A 10,327-nucleotide genomic window follows, 5' to 3' on the forward strand; every position below is an offset into this window, starting at 1 on the left:
AAAAAAGTCTACTTCTAGATACAGGTTTTATACATTATGATTTATATTTTAAGGTGCATATATTAATGGTATATATTTATAGTGTAAACTTAGAGTTTGTCATTGTCTCTGATAAACAGTAGCCTAATTTTTTGTTAAAAAAATGAATGGACATTATACATTCATTTTAATCATTAAACACAATGCAGTGCAAAATTTATAATATAGATAAAATACCTGTAAACAATCAATATGGGCAAATCCTTCATATTAAGTAGCCTACACAATACATTGTGCCCTATTTTTACAGGTTTTTCAGGATACTGTTATACATTTAATGTGAGGTATATTTACAACAGTAAGTAGCCCTCAAAAATATTTTAGGCTCTGTTTCCCCATGTGCATTTTTGATGTTGACTTATATAGAGCTGTACTAGCGTTGAGAGGCACATAGTTTATGAATAATTGACTATGTGGTATCCTGTAACTGTTTTGTAGAAGTGCTATGCTGCGAGTTTAAGTTTCCTTTTGCCTAGTGACTATTAGGCTACAGAATAACAACACAACACAATTCACAGAAGCAGATTTTGGAGGACGTTTCATGGTTTGTTTTCTGCAGCAATGAAGGACAGGTAATGTGTCCCGAGATGTTATTTTATATGAAGGATTTTATAGTTCAGAGGACTGATGTCTGAGCTAATGGGATGTCTGACAAAGAAGAACATGACATCAGAGCTACATATTGATAGATATTTTGGTTAATCAACTTTGTAGGACATCGCTCATAGCGGAACAATGACAGGGCACTCAGAGGAAGAGGCAATGGCTCAGTCCGTGAAGGAGGGCAGAGAAAAACGTGTATCATTTTCCCCAGATGAGCAGATGGTGTCTGACTTTGTGGAGAGAAGGGCCGAACTTCAAGAGGGTGAGATGGTGTTGATGTTATACAGACGCCCTCTTTAGATCAGCTGTGCTCGTGTGTATTCATGTAACATCATTTCTGTCACAAAAGCAAAAGCAACATTGATTGTTGTGTGAGACATGGTCAGTTTGGGGTCGGTAGGATTTTTTATGTTTCTGAAAGAAATCCCTTACGCTCACCGTTCCTGAATTTATTTGGTCAAAATACATTAAAAATAACATTATGAAATTATTAAAAGTAATATTGTGAAATGATTACAATTTAAAATAACTGTTTTCCATGTTAATATATTTTAAAATGTAATTGATTTTAAATGTAATTTATGTGATGGCAAAGCTGAATTTTCAGCATCTATTAGTCATGACAGTCACATGATCCTTTAAAAAAATCATTCTAATATGCTGATTTGAGCATAACATTTAATTCATCTCTTATTATTATCAATGTTGAAAACAGTTGTTCTGCTTAAATATATATATTAGTGCTGCCAAATGAGTAATCGCATTCAAAATAAAAGTTTTTTATTTTTACATAATGTGTATGTACTGTGTATATTTATTATGTATATATAAATACACACACATGCATGTTTATACTTAAGAAAAATATGTTATGTTTATATAGTAAACATATTTATAAATAATATAAATTATGTGAATATACATTTATGCATGTAAATACATGTAAATCTTTTAAAATATATACATGCATGTGTGTGTATTTATATTTACATAACAGTATGCACACATATATTATGTAAACAAAACCTATCATTTTGGATGTGATTAATCGCGATTAATCGTTATATATATATATATATATATACACACACACACACACACAAAGTTCTGGCATGAAACTCTAGATGGCGCAGTCCGATAGATCTAATCAATATGACATAATGACATCATCACATGGCACAGCTGATTGCTTCTCGCTTGTATCGGTAGCCAATGAGCCCGCTGCTCAACATTCAAATCTTTGGCAGTGTTTGCTGTAGCAGTAGCAGCGCACTTCAGAAACCCTCCACCTTCCCCAGCTCCACCTGTATAGATCTGCTACGGGGTAATCATGTATGCTATGGGGTTATTTATGTTATATGTACAGCAGCAATATTCCTCACATGCTCACAGCAGCATGTTGTGGATGTATTGGCAGTAGTAAATCTCGGTACTTGCTCTGCCGCAGCAGCAGTGTAGCAGATCTATTCCGCCAAGATCAAATACATTAATATTGTAATGTATATTACCATGCAAATCACTCAGACATTTGTCATGACAGAAATATATATTTTTTTTTTTGTCACAATTTACTGACTTTACTGTCGATTTTGATCAATTAAATGCATACTTGATGAAGAAAAGTATTAATTAATTTTTTTAATGAATCTGAATTCTCTTTTTTTATGAACCTTATGTACTTACATTTGTTTAATCATAATGAATATAAAGAACGTACAACAACAAAAATATTTTAATGTAAATAAAATAAAATATTTATTTCCTTCATATATGTCAGGAAGCCAATTTATTAATATATTTCTTTCTTTTTTTGTTAATATAATGGAATATAAACGGAATATTTTTGACGTGGCTCTAATATGTGGGTTTAACATTTGTTCTGTTTTAGCTGACAGTCTCACTCTGACAGATATAATTCTGGCCTACAAGCAGAGCTGTGAAAAGCACCATGTGAAACCAAACCCAAAGGCTCTTGATCAATTAAAGGTACAGTGGAGTAGCATGCATTAATACACACACAGCACTTCTCACGCTTTGATTTCTTGCTAAAATTAGGTTATTTGTGCAGAAGATATGGTTTGAAATAGCTATGTGTAATGAACATTATTTGGTGAAAATAACTTTGAAATTAAAGAAAGAAAGAGGATGAAAAGAAAAATAAACACATTTTAATCCCTCTTAGGGAGCAGGTTAATTAGCCAACCACGTTTTATTGAACTAAAAAAGCAAGACAATAACAAACAGGTAAATGAAAGGAAATGAGAAGTGCACACACACAAATACACACACTCACGCGTGAGCATGCATGCATAATTCAAGCTCTGCACTTACTTATTTTACTTTGACCAGCAACATTAAGAGCATCGGTTTCTCTTCTGCATAAATTTACGATTAGATCAAGGAGAATTATTTGTGGAAAATTAGGACTTAGCAGCGCTTACATTAAACACACTCTCGGCATTATCTCCACTCCGCTAATGAACCCCACTGCATTTGAAAGGAATGTAGGTGGTCCCCCTAAAAGGGTGAAATATGTATGGTTAAGCAGAAGCTAAAAGGAAGGATATTTAGTTGAGGACTGCGTGTGAATGTCTAATAAGAGAATGCTAAATGAAATTTGCTGCTTAAAGAGCATATTTATCAAATTAGGTGTTTTTTTCCCAGGCAAGATCGTCCCTAGAGGATGACTGCTGAAAACAATTTAAAGCTTTTATTGCACCCGTGGGCTTTATCTTTTCTTTGATTTTTTTTTAAAGTGGGCAAAACAGTGTTGTGTTTGGTTACATCTTCACAGAAGTGGTAAACAAACAAAAGGCCTGTATGAAGGACCCCGGGCCCCCTTAGTTCAACACTGGCTAAATGCTTAAAGGAATAGCTCACCCCCAAAAAATTGCTGAAAATTTACTACCACGACGTAGATGAGTTTGTTTCTTCATCACAACAGATTTGGAGAAATTTAGCATTACATCACTTGCTCACCAATGAATCACATCTCCAGTCCATCAATTAACATCTTGTGAAAAGCAGCTACAAATCCATCATTAAGGTGTTTTAAACATCAAACTGTTGCTTCCGGCTAAAAAATGTCCTTGATTCATAGTGTTTTCTCCAGTGAAAAAGTTGACTTGTCTGAATCAGGAGAGAAATATGTACAGAACAAGCACTGTTTACGAGTGAAAACAGTCCTAAACAGTTTTCAACAAATATTTTGGTGGATTTTGATGTGAAAGGACAACAGGGGATGAACTTCTCACTGAAAGAAGCAACACTGTGTATTATGGGCTGTGTATTTTAGCCACAAACATTGGTTTATAAAATTAAAATGCATTAATAATGGATTTGTTTCTTCCAAACATGCAGCATTTTAACTTTATAAGACGTTAACTGATGACTGGAGTCGTATGGATTACTTGTGGATTATTGTGATGTTTTTTAATCAGCTGTTTGGACTCTCTTTCTGACGGCACCCATTCACTGCAGAGGATCCATTGGAGAGCAACCGATGTCTTGCAAAATTTCTCCAAATCTGTTTCGACAAAGAAACAAACACATCTTGGATGGCCTTAAGGTGAGTACATTTTCAGCAAATTTTTTTTTTGGGGGTGAACTATTCCTTTAAAGTATTATGATTATTTTCATTCACATTATTCTTTGTTTAGCGTTGTACGCTTGGTCTAGAAGTTTCTTGTTCAAAGTTTTTTGTGTCCACTCCGTTTCAGAACACACAGAAAATTCTTGATATAAGTTACTATCCCAGGGGCTTGTAAATGAGTAACGTTTGTTGAAGTGTCACCGCCACTGAAGTGCAAATCCTGTCGGAGGTGGTAGCAATTGTAGAATCAGAAAATAACAAAGAGAAAAGACTTACAGAAGCGCCCCATACAGTATGAGTGCTCGCCTCAGAAGCCGAGGACGCATCATCAAACGATTCAGCATTTCACATCTCCCTGCAGGATAAGGCGTAGATTTTGTGAGAAGTTTGTATTTCAGACTGAACCATCCTCCCATTAGAGCGAATGCAGCGCTGCAGAGCTCCCCGAAAACATCCTTGCTCCCAGCCTGACTCTGTCGAGCTGCTTAGCTGTGAGCGCTGAACATTCATCAGAAAGCCACAGAGTGTCTGAAGTGAAATAACTGTCCTCCCCCCAATACGGAGTGGAATTTCACAATCTCTCACATCTAAACACCGTAGAGTATAAATAACTTTCCCACTTTTAATCTTTAATGTCCACCGCACCCTCTAGACTGTGAGAATTCGCATTGATTTCTTTCTTTAATGCATGAAATAGGCATGTTTATTTCCTTGCCAGCCGTCTGGAGATGCAATGCTGCAGTCACCATCCATGTAGCCAATCATGTTGTTTTTGAGGCTAGTTATTTATCATTTTCTATGACAAGCACCAAATTGTTCTATTAACTGTCTTTTTTTTCCCCCCAGCTCTGGTGCTGATGAAGAGGCAGGGAGACAGCGTAACAATTTTAAACCTAAAAAAAATTGTGTACATTTTCATTTTGTTAATGATAAATTAAGTTATTAATTTTGTCTATGCTCTTTCTAGACACTGCAGGTTTAATTGCTAATTGTTAACTGGGAATGAATATATTTGCATATTAATTAGATCCCAATTTACATTTTTAATTTGCTGCCTTCAAAGGGTGTGAGATAAAAGGTTGTGTTATTTTAAATAATTTATCCTTTATTGCAGAAAAGATGCTGAAAGGAAAATGTGCGGCTGATTTTAATCCCTGAGAGCTTTTACTGTATAAAATGTTTCGAAATCATTTTTTCAACTAATTAAATGAGGAAAAAAGGAGAAATATATGCTCTCAAACAGTTGCTAATACAAAGCCACCCAGACTGCAGAGCGCTGGAGTGGGTCTCCAGGAGTCTTTGAGTGAAGAATTGGAAATGCACTTGAGATGCCGTCTGTGGAAGTCAAGTTTATAAGCTGTGTCCCATTCTGCCTGGAAGAAGTAAAGCTCTTTTTATCACTTCATTTTGTCCTCTCCCTCCTGACACATCAATGTATTTTGTACTTTGTCATTTCATTTTCCTCAATACACAGCACAGAACATTGCTTAGCAGCGAAGGGCTTCAGAAGTTTCCACATTTATTAAGATGGAAAACATCAAACAAAGAAAGAGAGGTACAAAACCATGGCCTCAAGTCAGCCTTGTCGAGACTTTTCTTTTCAGAATACAATTAAACCGTGAGAGTGTTCGTTCGCACATTGCGATGCTTAATTTGTTTTGCTCTAAACGTAAAATCCCGTATGACGTCCTGTTCGTGTTTACAGCAGGTTGACTGAGGGACTTCATCAGTCCATTGCCTGATAGATGCTAACTGCCATCTGCTAGCTACAGTCTAGCGGCTAGATTGCCAGATTGAGCTCAAATGATCTGCGCTGTGATGTACTTGAAAATCAACATAAACTGTTTGGTGTTACTTTCAAACATTGATGATTACGTTTCGTTTGAGGTATATTAGTGACGGTACAATTACAAGATTCACAAAATACGTTGTGATACCTTTCATATTATACGCAATAAAGTGAACTTTGTGATATATAGAATTGGGACTTAAATGTAATTTTTAATTAGAGACCATTGCGATGAGCATTTTGAAACTTTTATGTCCTTTAAAACAACTTGAAAAATGACTTATTTTACTTATGTATTTTGAAATATTCAATATTGGCGAATATTGAAACCATGAGTACAGAAATCTCTTGGTTTTGATATGTCTTTCTCTTTTTCATACAGCAAATTACTTGTGTTACTGACAGAGCCAGGTGTTTTGACCTGTCAGGTAAGTTTAGTAATTCACTATTTATTATTTTTGCTATCCCCCTTGAACAGCATTATTGGTTTTTCAAAGCTAAACACCACCAGAAAAATCCCCCAGCGCTATCATTTCACCTGAGACGCTCATCCCTTCATCCGTCCAGGTATTCCAGCTTTATTCATCTTTTCCATCAGCATGTATTTGGCATCACTAGTCTGACCTGCTGTAAACGCTCTACTGCACGATCCTAAAACAAACAGAAAATCTTTCAAATTCATAGACACAACTCTGGGAGGAGATGCACACCAACCGTGACAACATAATGGAAGGTTCAAACATGCATTTTAGCAATCAGATGTTTTGTTCATCTTTCCTTCAGTTGTAAAACTCGGGTAATTTGCCCTTTTGTGCTGCGCTAAAATGTGGAATCACGTATAAGTGTATTTGTTTTAAGAATCTATGGAAATTATGGGGCCATAAGAACACGTAGCCATAACTGGTTTCATTCACTCAGAATTGTAAACAAAACTCAAGAAATGTAACACATTGCCCCCAAATTATTTCCTTTTATATGGAACAAGCTATGGAAGAAATGAGCATTCACACACAGTGACTTTGTCTCTACCAATAGTTTAAGTCTAAGGTAAAGTTCAAGATTAATAGTGTTGCCCCAAACTCGCGTCATTGGTTCAGAGAATGTTATTAAAGGTTTTAGAGAATGTTTAATTATAAATACATTGAAATTAAATAGTGAATGAGTTGAAATTTAGCTTCATCTATAAAAAAAAAAAAGTTTAAAATTAGGGCTGCAAAACGATTAATCGTGATTAATCACATTCAGAATTAAAGTGTATGTTTTCATAGCCTACTACATGTGTGTGTACTGTGTACATGCATGCATGTGTGTGTGTTTATATATACATAATAAATATACATAGTAGCCGACACACTTTTTGAATGTGATAATCGCGATTAATTAAAATATGCAAAGCAACTGGCTTGGCAAGAAGACGAACACTGCAAGAATATTACATTTAGTAGATGCTTTTATCCAAAGCGACTTACAAATGAGGACAATAGAAGCAATCAAAACTAACAAAAGAGCAACAATATGTAAATACAAACGTCAAGTCTCGGTTAGCCTAAAGCAGTATTTTTTTATGCAACCGTGCCATTTTAACTTTCTTACATGCAGACTTTAACTGTTTTGTTGAACCGTAGTTATACGGAATTCGAACCGGAGCTCCTCGCCTCTCAAGTACGTCTCCGTACTCCGTGAGCTACCGAGCAAACCTACCACCTATGAAAACCCATTGATATGAAGCTGGATATTTGCGGTGCTAACAATCAAAAGCATCAGTTTTCAAATCTCCCAGCATAATAAAAATGTTTTGAAGTCACAACATAATCCTCTTCAAGTAATTGTGCGAAAATTACGCTTTATAAATCGAAACTGTGTGAAAATAATTTAAAAGGTGTCGGAGATTTCCTGCCTCTAGTGTTCATTTTTTTGGAAACTGCAGTGATATGTACTTATTGGTACGTATTTCGCGTCTTGCAAAAATGTGCCCCCAGGTATGTATTTGCCATGAGACCGGGTTGAGCAGTACACATAGCAAGGTTTATATATATATATATATACACACACACACACACACACACACACACAGAAAAACAAGTAGATAGAATAGAAAAAAATTTAAAGCTACTGTTAGATTTTTTTTTTATTAAAAAAAAAATATATATATAAAAAAGATAAAGTAGAATTAAAATGTAATTTTTAAATAGTTCATTAATGACTTACAAATGAGGACAATAGAAGCAATCAAAACTAACAAAAGAGCAACAATATGCAAGTGCAAATGACATGTCTCGGTTAGCCTAAAGCAGTACATATAGCAAGTTTTTTTTTTAAATATATACACACACACACACACACATAGAAAAACAAGTAGATAGAATAGAAAAAAAAAATAGAAAGCTAGTTAGGTTTTTTTTATATATATAAAAAAAAAAGATAAAGTAGAATTAAAATAGAATAGAAAGTGCTAGAGTTAGAGGGTCAAAGAAAGATGGAACAGATGTGTTTTAGTCATTTCTTGAAGATGGTCGGCTGCCCGGATTGAGTTGGGCTGGTTATTCCATCAGGAGAGAACAGTTAATGAAAAAAAGTCTGCAAAAGTGATTTAGTGCCTCTTTGAGATTGCACAATAATGCGTCGTTCACTTGAAGAACACAAGCTTCTAGAGGGCACATAACTCTGAAGTAAATAATTTAGGTAAAGGGGTGCAGAGTGTCACGGTTGCACTACTGAGTGGAGTGTGGAGCAAGGAACTGAGGGAGACGAGGAGTGCATCAATCTAGAGAATTTTAATAGATCAAGGAAACACGGAAAACTCACGTAGCACATGTAGACATGGACAATACCGGACGCTGAACTATAAACAGGGAACACTATTTAAACACATGACAAGACGAGGGGATGACGAGACACCTGGGATCAATGGAAATAAACGGGGAACACCTGGAATTAAATCAACATAATCAGGACATGAACAGGAAACTAACCAAATATGGGCAAGGAGGGCACATGGGGAGCAAAACACACAAAACACGGAACAAAGTCTGACATGATTTCCCCCTCCGGGAAGGCACGTCCCGCGCCATACAACACCCAACGGGGGGGGGGGTGCTCTGGAGGCCTCTAGGAACAGGGTTAACGGACAGAAGGCCTCCAGGGCGTCACCCGTTCCTGGACCCATGGCGGATCTGGCAGCTCGGGGCGCCATGGCAGATCAGGCAGTTCGGGCCTCTACGGCTGGAGCCCTACTACCAAAAAAAATACTTGGGGACACTAATGGGCTCCGAGGCCCTCCATGGGCCATAACAGGGGACTGGAGCCCTCCCTGGGCTAGACTTGGGGATTGGGAAGCGCGTACGAGGAGCTGGCACTGGAGGGTGCTCTGGAGGAGCAGGCACAGCAAGGCACTTTCGAGGAGCTGGCACTGGAGCAAACTCAGGGGCTGGAGCAGACACTGGCGCGAGCTCTGGGGCTGGAGCAAGCTCTGGGGCCGACACTGGAGCAAGCTCTGGGGCCGACACTGGAGCAAGCTCTGGGGCTGGAGCTGACACTGGAGCAAGCTCTGGGGCTGGAGCCGACACTGGAGCAAGCTCTGGGGCTGGAGCCGACACTGGAGCAAGCTCTGGGGCTGGAGCCGACACTGGAGCAAGCTCTGGGGCTGGGATGAAAGCAGAGAACAGTCCTTTTCTCTTCATCCTCCTCCTTGGGTTACGGGGGAACTGGGCAGACGGTGGACTTGTCATTGAGGTGACCGGCGGGTTTGCGTCAATGGCAGCCGGCGGGCTTGAGAGAGCCGCGGCAGGCGGGCTTGATTTTGCAGCGGCCGGCGGGCTTGACAACGGTGTGGCTGGCAGGCCCATCTTCGGAGCGGCCGGCGGACTTGAATTCTGAGCTGCTGGCGGGCTTGTCTTTGGAGCGGCCAGCGGGCTAGAGTGAGCCGCGGCCGGCGGACATGACAAAGGCGCAGCCAGCGAGCTTATTTTTTGAATGGTCGGTCGTCTTGACTTCAGAGCGGCCGGCACTCCTGGGCTGAGGACCACGGTGGAGCTTTGGAGGACAGCGGGGAATTTGAGGTTGGGCAGGCGGTAGGAGCCGTTGGAGAGGTATGTGAAGGTTCTCGGCTTGGGATGAGCTGGGGAGGCGCGGCTCATTCCAGCAGGAGTTGGATGACGAGGCTTGGGAAATTTCTTTACTTCTTCAACTTCGAAATCAGAACCATTTAAGAACAGCATGAGATTAATCAGCTCGATCAGGAAAAAACAAAACAAAAAAAAAAAAAACACGGCGGAAGATCGCAGCGGATTTCATCGTTCTCCACC

This window comes from Sinocyclocheilus grahami, unplaced genomic scaffold (assembly GCF_001515645.1).
Source record: "Sinocyclocheilus grahami isolate Dianchi unplaced genomic scaffold, SAMN03320097.WGS_v1.1 scaffold54.1, whole genome shotgun sequence".
Taxonomy (NCBI): Eukaryota; Metazoa; Chordata; class Actinopteri; order Cypriniformes; family Cyprinidae; genus Sinocyclocheilus; species Sinocyclocheilus grahami.